This window comes from Gopherus evgoodei, chromosome 8 (assembly GCF_007399415.2).
Source record: "Gopherus evgoodei ecotype Sinaloan lineage chromosome 8, rGopEvg1_v1.p, whole genome shotgun sequence".
Lineage (NCBI taxonomy): Eukaryota > Metazoa > Chordata > Testudines > Testudinidae > Gopherus > Gopherus evgoodei.
The window spans coordinates 3,876,106-3,895,945 of NC_044329.1; the positions used below are offsets into that span (position 1 = coordinate 3,876,106).

At 42.4% G+C, this 19,840-nt stretch overlaps 1 protein-coding gene across 6 annotated transcripts in view; it reads right to left on the reverse strand.

Annotated features, from left to right (window-relative positions):
* Positions 1 to 19,840, reverse strand: part of SGCD (sarcoglycan delta) — a 517,054-nt gene that overhangs the window by 297,160 nt on the left and 200,054 nt on the right. For 5 of the 6 annotated variants that reach the window (XM_030572951.1, XM_030572948.1, XM_030572952.1 and 2 more), the window contains exon 2: positions 1,147 to 1,315. The exons of the other annotated variant lie outside the window; for it this stretch is intronic. The gene's annotated coding sequence lies outside the window, so the exon portion shown is untranslated. The remainder of the gene's footprint in view (positions 1 to 1,146; positions 1,316 to 19,840) is intronic. 6 annotated transcript variants of the gene reach the window in all.

Here is a 19,840-nt window from a genome sequence, read left to right on the forward strand (position 1 = left end):
AGGAACTAAGGTTTTGCATTCACCCTTCCAAAGCCTTTTAAATATCTTTCCAATTGATGATTCAAACATATAAACAAACAAACCCAATTTCCTTCCTGGAAATAACTTGGATTAAACAAAGGGAGATGGGTTGTCATAGACGGTGTTATTCTAAGTGTTACCCTGCGATTCTGGGCTGTTTGCTCTATGCCATGTGAGTTTCTGCTCTGTGACATCAGAATCTGCACACAAAATACATGAGCCTCCTATCCAAGGGACTATCACAGTGGTCCCCAATGCGGTGTCCGCAGGGGCATCTTAATGCGCCCGTGTCCTGGCCCCAGGGAGAGCACCCACCGAAATGCAGCCGAATTTCAGCGGCATTTCAGCGGGGACGCCTCTCGATGACGGCACTTGTCGCCAACAAATGATGCCATCGAGAGGCGTTGCCCTCAAATTTCGGCGGGGATCCCTCGATGATGCTGCTTGCCATTGATAAGTGACGTCATCGAGAGGTGTCACTCCCGAATTTCAATGGGGACACCTTTCGATGACAACGCTTGTCGCCAACAAGTGACATGATGGGGAGGCGTCGCCGCCGAAATGCCACCAAAATTCGGCAGCATTTCGGCAGGTGCTCCAACGCCGCAGTGGTCCTTCGTCTGGTGCCCGCTAGACGAAAAGGCTGGGGACCACTGGACTATCATGTAACAAACTAATATAGTAAATTTCATCCTAGGCCAACAATGTTGAAATACAAGTGACAAAAAAGAGTATGGCTTTTGGAGAATGATCTCTCTTTTCTTTGTTTTTTACATTTGTCTGGTTTTTATTTTATTTATTTTTGATCTCTGACCTTCTATTCATCAGATATTAGTGGTTTTCAAAATCCAGGTTCCTTTCAACAAGGTTACTTTACAAACCACTATACACAGGCATAAACGAGTAGGTTATTCAATAAAGGCACTTGACTTCATCCAGACAGTGACTTTAAAAGCACTTTAACCTTACAAAGTATTCTTCAAATCAAAGAGCACAGGGTATTCACTGAGGCAGTTTGTGGGCTGCATTTACCTACATATAAATATGCAGAACCATAGTTACAAGAGCCATAGACAGATGTTTAGAAAACATATAGGAATGAAAACAAAGGCAAAAATCACATACCTTAGCAAACCTGATAGTTCCGAATTCTGGCGACAATTAGTTTTGGAGCAACATTGGAGTGAAAGGAAGTTCCTCAGGCTACCACCAACTGGAAGTCCTTTTTAAGTCCCACACAGGCTCCAGCTCAGCCTGCTGTATGTCCCCAAGGATGCTGCAGTATCCTCCAGTTCTTTGGAGACGGAGCAGAAAAGATGTCATTCAGAAAGAGAAAAGAGAAGAAGGTGTGGCATTAAATTCGAGGGTCAGTCATTTGGCAGGTTCAGAATAGAACGTAAGAGAACATCAGATAGCAATGATATGTCAAGCCAGAGCAAAGAGCCTGTGACAATCCATCATGTTTGGCACCTTTTCAGGGAAATCTTTGAATTCAAGAACTGTGGCGCAATACTATTGTTGCTTTATGGTGTTTTAAATGTGTCCCTAAACCACGAAATGAATGCCAGCCTGGATACACTTTATTTCAGTCTATGCTCACAGAAGTACAGTAACACTCCTGCATAACTTTAGAAAACATTCTTATTCATTACAGTTATTGGGAGAGCAGAATGTTCAAATTAAGGGGATTTAAAGTTAAAAACACTGACAAAGGCTCAAGCAAACAACACTTGGATGCACTTGTACAGTGCAGTTCATTCATTCACAAATGTCAAAGCTCATAAGGAAACATTAATTAATTAGGACTTATCGCATCTCTGTGAATTAGTTACTGTTGGGCAAAATGTTCAAAAATGGGTTCCCAACTTAGGCATCCAGAGTCATCTGATTGTTGAAAAAGCTCGGCACCCAGCAGCACCCACTCACACAGCTGTGAGTTTTCAACGCTTCTGAAACATCGGGTCACTTTGATTTAGGTGCCTAACCACAGGCAGCAGGGTTTGAGAATTTCAGCCTGAGCAATTTTTTGGCAATCACATTTCAAGTGGGGGGAAGGACTTGGAAAAGGAGTCAGGAATTCTAACCCTCATTATTATTATTATTAGAACAGGAGTTAACGGCCCAAACCGAAATCAGAGCTCCACTGTGCTATCAACGCTGTACATAAACACCGTAAGAGACAGAACTTGCCCTTACGAATTACTATCTAAATAGACAAGACATAGAAGGCATAGGAGATCATAAAGCGAAGGAGTGGCAGAGCTGGTGACAGAACCTAGGTTTCCTAAAATCCAGTCTGGTGCTTTTTCTGATGGACCTTGTGGTCTCTGCTCCGGTTTGAATTTCTGGGTACCCTCGCCTCAACAGCTGCAATGCTCAAAGTGGAAAAGAGAGACAGAAAATGCCTGATATAAACACGTCCCAAAGCCACATGTAGGCTGGTGAACTGGTCATCAGCGTGGAACAGAATCAGCCACACCCGGTCAGTTTGTTGCCCTTACCTTAGGGTCCTGTTTGTTCTTCAAAACAATAAACAAAAGGGACCACAGAACATCATTATCAAGTAACTGTCCTGTTCCCCACCGAGACTGTGGAGTGCTCTGGCCTCTGGCAGCTTAACAGTCAGAACTTCCCCCCCGCCCAACGAATGGCCTGCAGGGCTTCTCTGCCCTCTTGCAGCCTTCTGTTCCCCCACAGCTTCTCCTCCAGGCTCATCATGGAGCTGGGCCCTTCAGTTACATCACCAGGCTGGGAATCCTCAGCCCCAGGCACTCGATGCTGTCCAGCTGGGTCCGAGGATTTCCAGCACCTAACTACTGGGCTCTTCTCCAGAATGGGGCTAGCTGCTCCCCAGCCCCCCGGCCCGTAAAAGCAGGCAGGCCTCCCAGTAGCACTGTACTTCTGAGCTAACACAACCTGTGTCACATCTGTAACGCAGTCTGAACACGGCTGCAAGAAAGTTGTACAGATGCTAGTTTTGTGCCAGGAACAGTAAGAAAAAGAGGAGATCACAAAAACCAACAACAACATACTCCGTGCAGACAGTTCCAAAGGGGTCAAAGCTGAATCAGCAGCCCCGGGGCACAGCACCCATTACATCCTCCCACAGCTTCCTGCGACATACACACACCCCATTGGGCTAAAGAGATGTAGAAAACTGACTCAGGCAACCAGCAATGGAAAAGCAAACCCCGGGGTGGGGGGGTGTGTGCGAAGCAAGGCGGCCGGGGCGTGAAGGGATGAAAGCATCCGCACTGCAGCTTGGAGGCAGAGCAGTTTTATCAATCCGGGCAGTGAGAGGAAGTCCACTTGGGAACCAGAGCCACTGTGGAACCCATGCCCAGGGGCATGCAATCTGCTCTGCACCCCGAGTAACCCCCTCTTCTTCTTCAACAGGGCTGCTCGTGGTGCGAGCTGCAACATGAGCTAGGGTGGCAGAGTCCGACCCCACGTTTGCCAGCAGTTTGTGCGTCAAGAAAGGCTTTAGAGGGAAGCACTATTTTTATTTCAGACTGCTTCCCTTCTGCCATCCCTCGGGCTCAGGTAGGAAGGCAGAAAAGTAGAACAGCTTCAAATCTTATATTCCTTGCCAAGGCAGGTGGAAAGCCCTACTTCTCCAACAGCATTTGTAGAACCGGTCTGGCAATGTGAGACTGAAGTGGGTGTGACGTGTGGGTATAGGAATGGCTGATGCCACAGGACCTTGGTCTGGGAGTAGTAGCGAGACCTAGTTCCTCTGCTTTTAGGTGATGTTTATCTTTGGGGACCAGAAATGCAAATACTTTTGTCTCATGAAAGTGCAAAAAGAAAGGAAAACAGACATTATTTCCCCCCCTTTTACTTTTTATGGAGCTGAAAGGCAAAAGACCAAACTTGACAACGGGACTGGACTGTCATTGCAAGCTGAGTCTGAGAGCCCTGCCTCTGGTGGGGAATGATATGTTTTTTGAAACTCTCTGTTTACTGCAGTCTGCCAATGCTCATCCTAAGCAAAGCTCTTGGGTGAGGAGGGCTTGGCACACTGCCTTAATGCACTGCTATGCATGTACTCAGTTTCTGTAGTCTCTGAATTCCTGCACTGCTGGGTGGATCATAAATTATGGTGCAGGCAGGAAGGTGCTTTCAGCTCTTGGCAAAGAGAAGAAACCTTCCCTTCGTCCTAACCACAACCGTTACGGGAATAAGAGCACAGCGGCAAGGAGCTGGAAAACGCTGCTACAGATTTCAACGAAGCATTCACCAGAGCCAGCTATTGGGAGAATCTCTCACATTCTCTCCCCTCTGGTGTTACAGAATACCTGGGTTGCATTTGAAGAATTTCTATCACACAGATATACATGGGTGCAGGCAAGGAACTAGTTTCTGTGCAACAATATAGTTGGGGTTATGTTTCTATGTTATCGGTTACTGGGAAATAATGCATGAGCTATAACTTCTAGGGGCCACTGAGTACGTCTAAATTAATGAGGTATGATGGCAGCTATCATGAGGGTTCTACATGACATGCAGAAATCTCACTCTACTTTGTTCAACATGAAAAAATAACATGCGTCACCCAAATGTACTGTGCTATTCACCACTTTCTGCCCTATCAGTCCACACTTTTGTATTAAGTGTCTGAAACCCTGGATTAAACTTTATGCAAGGGCCCTAAGAGTAATGAGTCTGATGGCCCTTGTTCAGTCTCCAGGCCATGAACACAAAACCCAAACTAGCACATACATGTTCTTCTTGGCTCAGAAGAGGCAGAATAGTTCACTCTGGGAGCTTGCACACTGAGTAACTAGAGTCAAGCCTGAATTTCCCCAAAGTTTAGCAGTATCTAGATCTGGGATTTAGTCCAGGAGCATTTTTACGAGTAACTTGTTCAGTGCACATTCCTCCAGAGTGAATGCTTCCCGCTCAGAGATTACATGTCTCCATTGCATGAATCATGGCCTCAAAGCCCGTCTTAAAGAGGAGTTTATTATACAACACAACTAAAACATCCACACAACTCAAGCATCCACACAGCTCAAAAACCATGTCGGTTCCACCTCTTCCCTCGGCTACCAGTCACCGCACCTTGTCTGGAACACTCTATAGTATACAAAGTCACACCTGTCCCAGTTGGTCTCGTCTCTTAAAATAGTAATTACAATCTACTCAACTGCAGTTGAAGAAATTATATAGGGCGTGGAAAAGATTAAATACTTAGGGGATCTGGAGACTTCAAAATAACTGGAACTGTATGTCCTCCAGCTAAATATTCAAGCTCTCTCTCTTAACTGCCAGTCTGGACTTCATGCACCTACACGGGAGAGGGATGGCACACACAAGTATGCATACGTACATTCTCATAAATTTTCCTCTTAAACCATAGCTGGACTTGGGCAAGCACCTATGACTGATATGGCAGAGCAGTACTGGTGGGGCAGGGGGCAACAGGGGTGCAGAACTGGTAGAGGCTCCATTCGCATCATGAAACATTTAGTAGGGTCATTTCTGCCTATCTAGGTGGAAACTGAAGATCGCAAAGCACTTTCTGGAAGTAGATCGAGATTATATCAGCAATATTTCTTCTAACTGACAAAGGGTCTAATGATCAAGGCTGTGTGTAAGATACAGCTGAATGTGTAATGGTTGTTACATGCGGCCAGTACCCAGCTCATTATTTTGTAAAGTGCTCTGGGATTTCTTCACTCAGAAAGGCACTTGATCAAGTACCTTAAAACACCCAATGACCTTAACAGAAGTGGAAGATGCTCAGCACATCACAGGAGTCCTCAGAACCCTGCAGGATCAAATATTAAATGAGCCCAAATTTTACATCTTCTCCCTCTACTTCCCTCGAATTTAGTATAAAAGGTGGTGCTGGTACAGAAGGGGGGGAAATGAAACTTCTGAACCCCTTCTTCCAGAAGACTAATGTCGAAAACTTGGTAGCATTGGAACCTCTCCAACTACAACACTTAGTACACTGCAGACAACTGTTTCCCAACCAGATTTTTTCATTTATAATGGTTTCTTGTAAAACATAAAACGAGTCTCCACCAATACCGAGACTTGGCTGTTTTGTGGTGTTTTCTCTTCCTCTGCAGCAGAAAAACAGGTGGAACAGCAGCACTGTAATCCAAGGGATGTGCAGATAATTGAAGTCTCCTTACAATGGGTAGCAAGTAATTGGAAAGTGTCGTGGGGTGCTGTGGTCTGATAGGTTAGAGTCTGACTTATTCGGCAAATTAATTAAGTTAAGGGATGTTGCTGCAAAGTAGTGACAGAATGGTGCAAAGATGTAGAGATATAAATCTAATGAGATATTCTGATTCTGCTGTTCTCTTTTTTTAGAGCAGCCCAAGGGTGTATGGGTAAAATGAAATAAGAAAACACTAGTTAATCATGCTTGTTATCTGATTTATAATAATCACTTCACTGCAAATACTTTCCAAAGCTACAACTTGCCCAGACACTGTGGCGGGCATGTTTGTTACTGTTTCCAAAGAATAAATAACTTCTGCAAAAAGAAACAAAAAAAAATCAGTGGAAATATTTGCAATGTAAATTAAAAATGTGCATCTCCAGAAGAAAAGAGCTTGTATTAGCAGAGCTACAAGGTCTAGATTCAAAAGACAAAAGGAGGTTTGCCTTGCCCCAGCTTCTAACACTAGCCAATATTATTATTACAGCCCTGTTATTACCTAGACAATAAAGAAGGTCTCTGGGACAGCAATGCAGGAAAGCACTTTAAGTACACAATTTACACTTCAGTGCTTTAAGACTTTGAGAATTTTGGTCCATTACTGTTTGTTCTGTTAGTTCAGTTGAAAGGAAATGTAATAAAGAGGGGAATTATGGGAAAATATATTCACAAGTTACACACTGACGGCTTGCGGACTTAAGCACACGTGCTTACGTGCCTTCTTGAACCAGGGCCTGGGTATCAAACAACATGCACTTAACCAGCCAGATCTTCCACACACAAAAATTCCAGTTCTCTCAACAAGGCCCAACTTTCATATCTGAAGATGCTTTCTGAGATAATGTGGATTAAGACAATGATAATAATATGTGTATTCCCTCCATGTAAATGACCCCCTTCATCACAACTGAAAGTGAACATGAAAGTAACTAATCTAATTGGTGACGTTAAATTAAAAGGTTTCTTTTGTATGTTACATGTGTTATTAACTGGCACCTTTAGATCTATTCAGAACAAGCTACAATCCATAGAGCATTCTTGGCTCTTCATTTCTGTACCACCAAAGGAGATATTTGGAAATTCACAAAGCAAAGAAGAAACGTGATTCACTGTCCACTCTGCCTCCAAAATAATAGAAAATATTCTTTTCAGTGAAAGGTCTATGAAATGTGTTTTATCTGACTGCTACAGATCTTTGAGAAATAAACAAAAAAGAAACGAAGTATTTTGAATATTGGGAAGGAATATTTGGCCAAACTTTTCAGACTCTGATTGTAACAATGTTAGATGATGTATGCTCACTCCTCTTACAAGCCAAGAGATCCAAACAAACAACTTTCACTTTATCCCCCCTATTAACTAACCTAAATATTGCCCTCTCTCCAGCTTGTTGTAAAAGTTGTTCTTAAAAGGCATCCCTTTTACATTTCTGATGGATCTGCCCCTGTTGGCTGGTTTGCAGAAGACCGCAGCACTCTTTTTTTTAATTATTGGGCCAGGGACACAATTTTTCATAATACCTGATCTTATTCTCCCCTTGGTCTTTACCACCACAGTAACCCACTAAGATGATAGCAAGACTATTCATTCTGGCTGCTAAGACAGTCATCGCTTATTCCTGGAAAAGAAGTTCATCATCAAAGGCTGGATCCTGCATCACAAAGTGAATGAGAGCTTTGCCATTGACCAAAATGGATGCAGGATCTGGCATCACAGAAGGAGATGGACTGGCTTCACTGGACATGTTTTGTCCCTGCTACGGAAAGCTTTTACTTGTCTTAAAAGATAAACATGGGGACACGTTTCCCAATCTATAGCTACATGAGTCACAGCTTTCCTTACCACTGGAAGAAGACTCAAATACACTTAGGTGCCGGTATTACAACAGACTCCATACAGGTGGATCCCATTATAGAACCTGAGCCTTAACAAGTAACCTTCACATAACCATAGGTGGCTTCTCTCCCACAGCTTTGCATTAGTATCTTGTCCATTCTGCATTATAGTCGTACTCGTCCTCAGGCATTTGTGTTTCATTAGCTAAGCCTGGACAATGATTTCTATTTCTGCCACAGCTACACTTTTCTCCCCTCCACCCCCATTTTTTTTCCTTTTGATTTTTCCCCCTAGTTCACGGACATTCCCTTTTTCACATTTCAGGGGAGATTTTCAAAACTTTCCTCCCACTGAAATCAGGGAGAGTGTTATCATAGGGCAGCCTCATAGTGTTCATATGAAAATGCTGCCTTGCTGCACCGCAAATCTCTACCTGCCCAGTAGCTTCTGTCCCTGTGTTATAGGTGGACCCTTCCTGGTGTTTGATAAAATAAATGAAAAACATTCATCTCTCCTGATTTTCAAATGTCACCTCAAAACAAATCTTATTTATGCTGCTTAATTTCTCTCTCCAGTTATTTATTTTTTTAAACTCTGTAACTTTAATCTTTATCTCTGAGAAACATATGAGAGTAAGTTGGTATAAAAATGCTATAGGAAGTAAAAATGTACTGGACTTTATGATATATGGGACATACCATTGTCAGCTTGCTATTATCGCAGAACCACATTCTCTGAGCAGGTTTTTCCATGATAAACTCAGATTATTATTTTTAATGTCTCAACCACTTCAAAATCACATGTAGCGTAAAGCTTTGCTCCATTAACTGGAAGCCTGGATTCTGATTCTGTTTTCAAAACAGGGTTTCAGTCTATTACGCCATTTTTAGTCATATAGTGGCAAATAAGAATATTACTTTCCCAACTCCCAAAAATTTTATTCAACGAGCTACATGTCTAGATAGTTTGGGGTTACTCTAAAAAAACTGACCACAACAGTTTTACACTGGTGCAAGACTGGGATAATGCAAGAGCAAACCAAGCCTATAAAAACAGGGAACTGAGAACACTGAATGAAGTCTCAGACAATGAAAAAATCTGATCCATTATGTTGAAAAATGTGTTGAAATGGATTGATACAGTAAAATCTCAGAGTTATGAACACCTCAGAATGGAGGTTGTTCGTAACTCTGAAAAACAAACCATTATGGTTGTTGTAAGTGTCCGGACTCACCGCCGCGGCGCCTCCTGCTGGTGACTTCCAGGAATTAGCTCATTCCAGCTCCGGAGCGCCCTCTGCAGGCCAGTGATCTGCCTTACCTGTGGCCCCATGTCCCTCCCAGGACCCCAGTGCCTGTTTACCTGGGGTGCTGCCCCCTGCCAGTAACCCCTTTCAGCCTCGGGGTCTCCCCCTCCCAGGGGAACCCACACCCACTATCCTCACTTCGCCTCAGTGCTTGGCTACTGCCAGTCCCCATCTAGCCCTCATTCCCTGGGGCAGACTGCAGTGTAAGCCACTCATCATAGACAACAGGGCTTCGGACCTGTTGTCTCTGCCTACCCATGGGCTGCCCCCTGCAACCCAGTGCCTAATGGGCCTTACTACGCCTTCAGCCTGGGGCTTTCCTAGGCCAGAGCTCCGCGGCTTCCGTGGCCTTTCCCCAGCCCTGCTCCAATCTAGGGTCCCTTCTTGGCACCTTGCAGCCAGGCCATTCTCCCTCTACAGGCAGAGGGAGATTGGCTCACAGCCTTTTATAGGGGCCAGTTGGGCCTCCTTTCCTCCAATCAGCCCAGGCTTCTTGCCCCAGCCACAGTCCTCTCCTGGGCTGTTTCAAGCCCCGCAGGGCAGGAGCCGGTAATCACCCCACTACAGTTGTCCTTTCAAAAGTTTACAACTGAACATTGACTTCATACAGCTTTACTATACAGTAGATAAAACATTGCTTTTCCTTTTTTTTTTGTTAGTAGTTTACATTTAACACAGTACTGTACTGTATTTACTTTTTCGTGTGTGTCTCTCTCTCTGCTGCTGCTGTCTGAGTTCATACTTCCAGCACAAATACCACACCAGGTTTGTGTAATGCAGTTCCTCAATCTATGTGCTGCTTTAAATGTTTGTATCAAAATCAGCCCCTTATCCCTTTGGAACTTTAGGTGAATTAATTTCAGTCACTAGTATAAAAGAACAGAGATAGGGGAGCAGGAGAGAGGAAACTGCAGAGGTCTGACAAAGCACCGGAAAAATGAGAAAGTGAGAATGGATAAGGGTTGGGACAGCATAGTCAACAGCAGAAAAGAGCTTTGATGAGTGGCCTGGGGAACAAGGGAGAGGACCAGGAATTCAAGGGGAGCATCAGAGAAGTCTTGGGGAAATATCAAAGGGTTTGGAAAATGTTGGGAATGAGCCAAAAGATCATCAGGAAAGAAACAGAGCCTTTGTGAGCCACAGAAGCCGGTGCTTTCAGAACTTCTGCAGGAAGAAGCTGTTTTCTATGCACAACCAGCTTTTCACAGCTGATTAGCACCAATATGTTTGCAATTGATAAATAAAGGTGGAACATGAGAATTAGGCTTTCCATAATTGCTTTCCCCCCATACTCTCTGTTCCATGCCAGGCTTTCCAGCCCAGAATATCTAGTTTTAATGCGTTACCTAATGAAAAACTTCAGTGAATAGTAAAGCAACATAGCGGCATTTCTGCAGAAGGCATTGCAGCCCTCGGCATTGCATAAACCTTCAATGTCTCTGCCATTAACACATGCAGATAGCAATTGGAAACACCCTTGGCCCAATTCACCCATTGAATAGGGCAACTTCAAACCTCTTCAGTGGGGCAAAGCTGGCTTTGCCAGCCACTGGAATTGCCCACGTGGTGGAGAACAATAGAAACCGCCCCTTCCGGCTGTATGGCTGGGCTGTCCTGCACATGGCAACCCCCAGCTGCTAGCATCAATATCTTAGGGCTGTTAGTAGCCGGCCTAAATTAGAGCACTCTTTGGGATGTTCTGATTTGTGCTGGGAATCAGAAAAGCAAAGGAGGAGAGCACCAGAATCAGGGGAATTTAAAATTACCGTTGTACAAAACACACACAAAACATTGAGCATTCTTTGTCACAGCTCAAGATCCAGGCCTCTGTATGAAGTCTCAGCTTAGTTGTACACACATAGAACACGCCACTAGCTTCCAGTAGAACTTGACCTGAGAGGACAAAAGCCCACTGCAAAGAGAACTTTGTGGCTAGTTTGTAGAACTCAACTGAGCTCTCATTCAAATCGAAATGTGGCTGATGTTATATCAAACACCAAGTAAGCATTCCTGAATCCACTCCTTTCTAGAGGAGGTGTTGGGAAGCAGAGAAGAAATCTTCCTTGCCAGCAATAAAAAATTTGCAATCATTGGGCCCAATATATTAAAACAATCTCTATTCCTGAACATTTGCATGCACTGGTAATAGAACTCAGAAGCCAACTGTGCCTGTAATCAGGCACTAGGTGTCTAAATTCTCTTACTTGTAACTCACAGTTTGTTGCACCTGCAATTTACTGTGTTTGCACAATTGGAGACTTCTTAAAAATATGACCCATTAGCTAATATTCAGGGGAGCTTATTTAGCTTTGCCTTTTGAAAAAGACACTTTAAAAATCAGAAATTACACTGTGAAAAGAAAATTCTATAATAAAAACTGTACTATAGCCCTGTGTGTATTTAAATCAATTAGCCCAAATTCCTCCCAAGGTAGAACTGTTTTCAATCCATTCACCATTAAACAAATTGGATACTGCAAAATAGAAGGTGACTGCAGCTGTATATCTGCATAACACTGCAAATGTTCTGAACACTGAAAGAAAGCTGGTTGACCCAAATTCATCTCCAGTATAACTCCTCTAATTGCTGTGGGCTTTCACCAATGATAACTGTGTCCACTGGGGATCTGGTACTTCAAAACTACAATGAAATCACAGATTGTAGAAATGTCAATTATCTTATTTGTGCACATGCCTATGCATCAGGAAACTCTTCTCATTACAACTCTGCAAATCTTGGACAGTTTGCAAAATGCCTCTCCTAGTAACATTTTGAAGAGTTAGAAAATAGATTATTCAGTCAATGATAAATTACATACTGCAAAGTCTGCAAGATTAAAAATGTCTATAGCTCTGATGTTCCAATATGGGCTCCGAAATTTTGTTTGATCTGAGATTATTTTTCACTTTTGATGTTCTTGGTTGCGTGTGGTGTTTTTTTGTTTGGCTGGGTTTTTTTTAAATCATCTCACCCAGTTTCTTTCCTGACTGACAGCTAAAAACTAGAGAGGGATCCAAAGCACAACCTCAAATCCTAATTCTGTACCCCTGAAGCTGGGAAAATTTCACATCTGGATCTGAACATTGCAGATGGCTCCTCACCTACAGAGTGAGTGGATCCAAACCCCTAATATGAACTTTCAAGTTTTGGACAGGTCAGACTCGATTTGAACTTAGAGGCTCATGACCTGCTCTAATAAAAAAAAATATCTTTAAGATATCTATATAGCCTCTAAAATGTTGCCATCCGTAGCTCATGCCCAAGCTACAGAGAAAGCAAGTCAGATATTCATCTCTCTTATCTTTTCTTCCACAGTTAGCCCTGATTGCTGTGTTTGCCAACTAAACCCAAACTTGAGAACTGGCTTGGGAGGATGGCATATGTACATCCGATAAAGCAAGAAGAGATAAGGCAGCATGAATGGAAAACAGCAGGGTCAAATCCTCCTCAGCTGGCACAAATTAGCACAGCTCCATTTAAGTCAAAGGATCTGTGGCAATTTACATCTGCTAAAGAGCTGCACCACATTGTGTCTTCACGATCAAACCAACAGAGCGTGCCGATAACTTTTATCCAGTTCCTTTTGCAGTGACCGCTACAATAAGACACTAGCAATTGTCTCCATGCAAGAGCTTGATGTGCAGAAAGTACGTCAGACCCCTTTGGTTTTCTTTTTGTTAAATGTGGATGGACAACAGAAAGTAGTTACAAATATAAATTCATGGTTCTTTGAGTATTTATTTGATTGCATTTACTGCAGTACATTTTCCTTCCTGTCTTTGTAACGAATCTGACCAAGAAAAACAAATTTATGTCTACAGTTTGCATCATTATGAGCTCAGCTCATCTGATGTGGAAAACCTACAGTTTAATTGCTTGATTTAAATTTGGCTGGTAAAATGCATACTGAAACATTACTCTTTTAATTATGTTAATTTACAACTGAAAAGCTAAATTTACAAAGGCTATAACATTATTTACTTACCCATTAAAGTTGAATATATATTACCGAACTAATTGGCTTCCTAAGTCTGCCAAAAAAATTTAAAACAAATTTATAAACTGATTTATACGGTCTCTCTCCGCAGGTTACTTGTATTCAATGGATTACACTGATATCTGTGTAAAACGCTTCTTTCATTTACAAAATGTCCCCCAAAGTCGCCTTTCTCCTTAAAGAAGGTACCATACATGACAGATGGTGAGTTTCCTGCACCATTCAGATCATGAAAGATATGCATGCAAAACTCCATACAGGTTGTGACGGAGTGAGCGGCTCTGTAATAATTTATGAATACTGTATGTTGTCCAGGTTATTGGGATGTTTACTGTACATATGCCTACAGTGGGTTAAATCAACCAGGCTGTTGGGAAAACAAGGAGGAAGGGGAAACTGAGGCTCAAGATAAGCCACCCCACAATAAACACTTTAGGATTGTTAAGAGACAATGCCCAAGCTATTAGCTGAGGAGATTCTACAACCTGCCACACCCAGGTTACATTGGGAAAGGAAGACCAACTGGACTATAAACAATTAAAGTCTCTTTCCAGAGAAGTGGGACTTGCTGGGGAGCTGTTCAGGCTGACATAGGACCCGCTGAAGCGATCATCAAGGGATGGTTACATGTATGTATTGTTTGTTTAAAATCCCTTTCTCCTAAACACTTTGTTCCTACTATTAAAACAAAAAATACACTGGTTTAAGATGGCTGTCACCATATATGACGGCTCGGTCGTGTTGAGGTGCTGCTCTGATGCCTGGGAGATTGCTGAGCATTGTTCGGTCACCTAGTTGATGGCATTCACTGAAAAGTCTCACATAACAAGATTGGCCCGTGTGAAGGCTGCCATATTCCACTCAAGTCCCGCAAGCCTCTCTGGGAACATTTGTTTAGTGTCATGCAATCAGGCTACAATCAGAAGGAAGCTTGGAAAGCAGACTGGGCAAAACAAGATTTAAAAAATAAACCCCTGGTGCCGGATCAGATGCAGAAGGTTCCTGGTTTTGACCTTCCACAGTCATTTTGGTCAATTCTGAACTGAATCCAAACCAACCATAATAGATACAGACATCTAATGCACAAATGGAAAATCGACTCCCCAGCATGCGAGTGTGGCTCCCCATGACAGACTATCAAACATATCACCACCTACTGCTCAATTTATAAATATGAAGGAGACTTTACTGTAATACATTCTGCTACCCCTTATGTAGCCATTTGGCTCCCATCTTCAGGTGAAATTGTAATTGCTGCTCTACACCAGCCATACGAAAGATGACAACAGGTCATGGACATGGAATTCCATTCCTGGAGAGGTAAAGGCATGAGGCTTGACCCCTTCACTCAGAGAGACCAGGTGTTATGCTCCTCAATTTCAGGGTGTTACCACATAATTTGATCAGGTTAATTGCAGCCCTATTGTGTACATTCATCCACCAGGAATTAATAAAACAGAACACCACATATTTATGGGTTAATTTGGACAAGCAGGGCTTTTGGAGGCAAGGTCAAATGCTAGCTGCAGGCTTGAAGTTTCTGCTAATCAGAATGGGAGGCAGGGAGAAGAGTCAACAAATTATGAGACAAAGAAAATAAGTGGATGGACACCTTGAGTGTGGGCGCCTTTGATATAGAAGCTTATTATGGCTAAGATTGTTAGGCATGTTTTCTTGATAAGTAGGTGATTGGAGTTAGAAGTGAGGACCCAATAGGGGTGACTGTGAGCTACGTGTTTTGTAAAAATTAGTTATAAAAAGACGAGGTAATAGAGTGCATTTTGGAGCAGTTCTCTGAAGCTACCCTGAGATACTTTGTTCCTGACAGCACAGTTCCCAGCGGGGAAGTGACAGGCCATTGTTGACCTGCTGCCAATTGCTCAATACCATCTCAGATTTTAGGTAATTATTTGGGATGTTCTAAACCTATTGCTTATGTCTCTGTGTGCTTAACTCTAATAAACAGTAGTTTTAGATAAGAGCACGCTTACTTGTATTAACCTTTCATCTGCTGGAAGCGCTGAGTTCCCATTGATTTATTCCTGATACCGCTAGGAGTGAAACAGTTAAATTACCCCTGCTTTGGGTTCTGAAAACCCTGGGTAAAATAGGAAGGGACAGAGATGTAGCTAGCCCTGCAGCCATGACACCTGGCAATCAAACCCAGTGGACTGCGAAATGGGGCAGATCCTCAACTGATGTAAACTGGCATAGATACATTGAAGTCAGTATTGGGGGGTAAACATGTTAGTCTGTATCCACAAAAACAACAAGGAATCCGGTGGCACCTTAAAGACTAACAGATTTACTTGGGCGTAAGCACTGCCTGCATCTGTAGTTTTCACTCCATGCGTCTTAAGAAGTGAGTTTTTTAGCCACGAAATCTCATGCCCAAATAAATCTGTTAGTCTTTAAGGTGCCACCAGATTCCTTGTTGTAACTGAAGTCAGTGGTGCTACCTGAATTTACACCAGTTGGGGATCTGGCCCAGATCCACAAACCATCCACCCCTCATGTTGTTTTTGCTGCTCTTTGGCCTACACCAAAAAGACGGGCACCCAAAATGACTCCCTCTCTACAGCTAGCATGGTATTCAGTATTTTAGCTGTAAGCACCTAAAATGGACCTATAAGCTGTGAGTCTTACATGGCAAAGCAGCAAAAAATAAATAAATAAAAAATATATAATAAAGTTGTGCTCCCATCTCATGTGGAATTTTGCAATATGGAAACATATTCCTTCATGGTGACGCTCAAGACTACATAGCTGTATGCTCTGGGTACGTAATGAACTCAATACACTCCTGCAAAAGATTAGCATCAACATCTGACCATAACAAGAAACAATTAAGAAAAGCTTTTTAATTAACTCTAATTTGAATTTCTGAAATTATATTAAGAGTCTCTGTGATTGAGGCAATGTCCTCATTAATATTTTAGCTTCATTCTAGATAACTAAAATATTCAACATTTTTTTATGTATGCATCCTGAAAATAATAAAATTAGGTTAATAATGGTTACAGAGCAATTAATGTTACATTAATATGTGATGAAAAGCTAATTTGCACTTTGTCTAAAAGGAGTATTTAAATTCCATTTGCACATGTCTAAGTCTGGCTCATGGTAGATACAGTTTGTTTCTACTGGCAACACTTGTGTGTTTGTGATACATCTCCTGGTGTAATGGACAATTCAAAAGATGTAGTGCCAGAGTCTCATAATGCAACCGAATGGAACACTGCTATCTTCATTTAATCTAGGCCCGGTCTACACTACCAATTTGCGTGTCAGCATAACTACATCGCTTAGGGGTGAGCAATATATTTATACCAACCTAACCCGCGGTGTAGAAAGCAGTCTGTCTACAGAAGGGCTTCCGTCCACATAGCTACCACCTCTGGGGGAGATGGAGTAGCTACACTGACTGGAGAAGTTCTCTCATCGGCATAGGCAGCATCTTCACTGAATGATACAGCAGCGAAGTTCAACTGGGGCATTTGTACTGCTGCAGCGCTGAAAATGTAGATAAGCCCCTGATGTCTCCAGGCAAGACTCTGATTATACTGGGGACCATTAAGAGGTCTGCGTTAGCACACAGGATAAAGAGAATGAAATAAGGAACAGGTGCGGTACAGTAGGACAGTGATCACAGATTGAGAGAAACACAGTTCAGGTGCCGAACAAAGGGTGTTACTGTGTTTCACATGCCGTGCTTTATATTTGAAATGGGGTAGATGGAGGACGGGGGTTGGGGCAGTGACTTCTGCGTGTCTAGCAGAAGAGCCGTCCTGTATGGGATGGCTCAGAGTGGGCTGCTGCAACACACTTTCCCTTTGGAAAGGAGCTGTGTGCATGCCCTATTTTCTAGTGCTCCAAACATCATCTAGTAGGTGGGGGCAAGACACCAACCGAATACGGGCAGACTACATCCCCCTAGGGCCATGGTGTTCCAGACATGCCTTCCCTCCTAGCAATCTCTTGAAGATTAGGTGAATCTGTTATTTGTGGGAGGATCGATTGCCTACATCCTCTTGTCCCAAGAGTACCTATAAAACACGCAGCAGAATCTAGCCTAAAGTGCTTCTAATGGAATCAAATTTCTTGTGACCTTACATATGCTTGGAGATCAGAAAATAATGGACATAATTCTACTGTTTCCTTCCAAAGCACCTAAGTCATGAGGTACTTCCACCAAACTTATACAAACAATTGCTGAACACTGAAAATAAACATAGGGCTCAAACTGAGTCAAAATCTCTTACTTCCCACTCTGGACAGCCCTTCTAAAAAGCTTGCACTGTTTTTATATAGGCATTAGATTTAAAACAACAACATTAAAAGGAGTAAGGGCCTGATTCTGAACTGAGCTTTACACAGGTATAACTTCACTGACATCAGTGGAGTTACTGATGATTTTCACCAGTAAGAGATCTGAATCAAGCCCTAAGTTTGCATCTAGATATGGAATCCAAAAAATGTATTTATAAAGGATAGCGGTTCTTTGACCTGAAGTTTTGATGAAAGTCCCTCTCTATATACAATGGACAGCACAAGTGCTCCACGTCAAAAGTCTGACATCTTTATAAACTGTGCAGGAAACTGTTCCTGACACCAACTGGGTAGACATATTTATATCACTCAGCACTGAATAATTCAATGATAATAAAGAAGCACAGCACACACTCACAAGTAAACCTCACAATGCCTATGAGTTCTGGCAACAGACAGTATGAGTTCATTTCTTTATGCGCAAGGGCCCATTTGTTTTGCTAAATTATGAAGAGCCAGAAGGCAAGTTTGAACAACAAACGCCAACTTGTGATGTTAAGGTTTCACCATCTTGACAGTTCAACGCAGTGCCCACAAAATGTAACCCACAAATGAAGGCGGTAGAATGATGATCATGTTAATGAGACAGAAATCAAGGCAACTGGTTCACAAACACCAATGTGTATTTGTATCTTCTGCTGGTAGACCTGATCCAAAGCTCACTAAAGTCACTGAGAGTCTTTCCTTTGACTTGACTGGGATTTGGATCAGGCCCACATTGAACAATTTACCTTGCTTGCTGTTTGACTCATGGCCACAACAAACTACCTGTGCGTTGAAAAGGCACAAGCACTGCTACTGCTTTCTGTGTTATCTGTCTAGTGTTTTGCCTGGTTTTGCTCACATCTGTATGTCCCCCCATAGGTTTGGCAGGTAATCTGATCATAGCAGCATATATAGTCAAGATGTGTACAGCTATAGTGAACATCATGTGTATCACATGTATCTTATATGTGACATATGATTAAGCAACTAACATCACAAATAAAGAACTGGAAGTGGATCGTTTCTATTAAAGCAAGCTGATACTATATGGCAAACAACTAATATAAAAGTGGGAAGCAAACAGAAGATAATTGTTTAGCAAGTGTTATTTTTAGCAACAATATATCACAATGCTTTAAGTTTGCCACCCAGTCACTTAATCCTCTGGTGGCTTTTGTTTATGAGTAGGGCTGCACTGTCTTTCTACAGCAAGATTCACAAAAGTCACTTATATTTAATGTTCTTTGTAAGTGGTTTTGAATGCGCACTGAGCATTCAGGAGAATTTCGCTATCACACAGTGCCAAATTCTTCCAGCTAAGTTATTACAACTCTTTTAATTTTGCTATAACTCAAGATCACTGCAACAACTCGGTGTGTTCTATGGATGTGTTTATTACAGAACACAAATTTTGTGCTCACATAACACAATGTTGGACTGTTTAGTCTGCAGTGTTTATCCAAGAGCTTGATCCATGTTAAAATACAGTATCTTTCAGAGAACTTTTTAAAGACTTACCCTTGGATTTCCCTCCACCCACTTATTACATTTTTGTATGATGTTAGATAAGCTTCCCACATGTGATACTCCACTGAAGTATAAGCTATCTCCAGTGGATTTAGAAAGGAGCCAAAGGAGTGTGCTGCTGTACTTGGCAATTTAAGCTGAAAATAAAAAGACATTTACAAAAATAGGTAGATTATTAAAAAAAATCTCTACATACAGGCCAAGGTTTTCTTAAAGTGTGCATGTTGAAGTTTATGCAGACTCCAGTTGTGTGTGTATACATATGCGTGGTGCACAGGGATAGCACTTGAGGAAAACAACATATCCAGGAAAGCACTTATCTACCGGTTTAAGTTCCACTGGAGTAAAAGTTAAGCACATGTTTCAGTGTCTTCCTGAATCACGCTATGCATAAATATACGCCTGTGTAAATCCCTACGGTTCATGAGCACATACGCACGCACGTGCACACGCACATGCGCACACACACACACACACACACACACTTAGAAAATGTTGACCCCACTGTCTAGGCAGCCCCCCTAGGTTTTTACATGCCTTGAAACCAGTTTAGAAGGCCACACATCGCAGGCAACATCCCATTTTAAGGGACTGCCCCACAGCATCCTCAAATGTATCAAGAACAATTCCTCTCACCTTGATTAGTCGACCCTCTCAATTA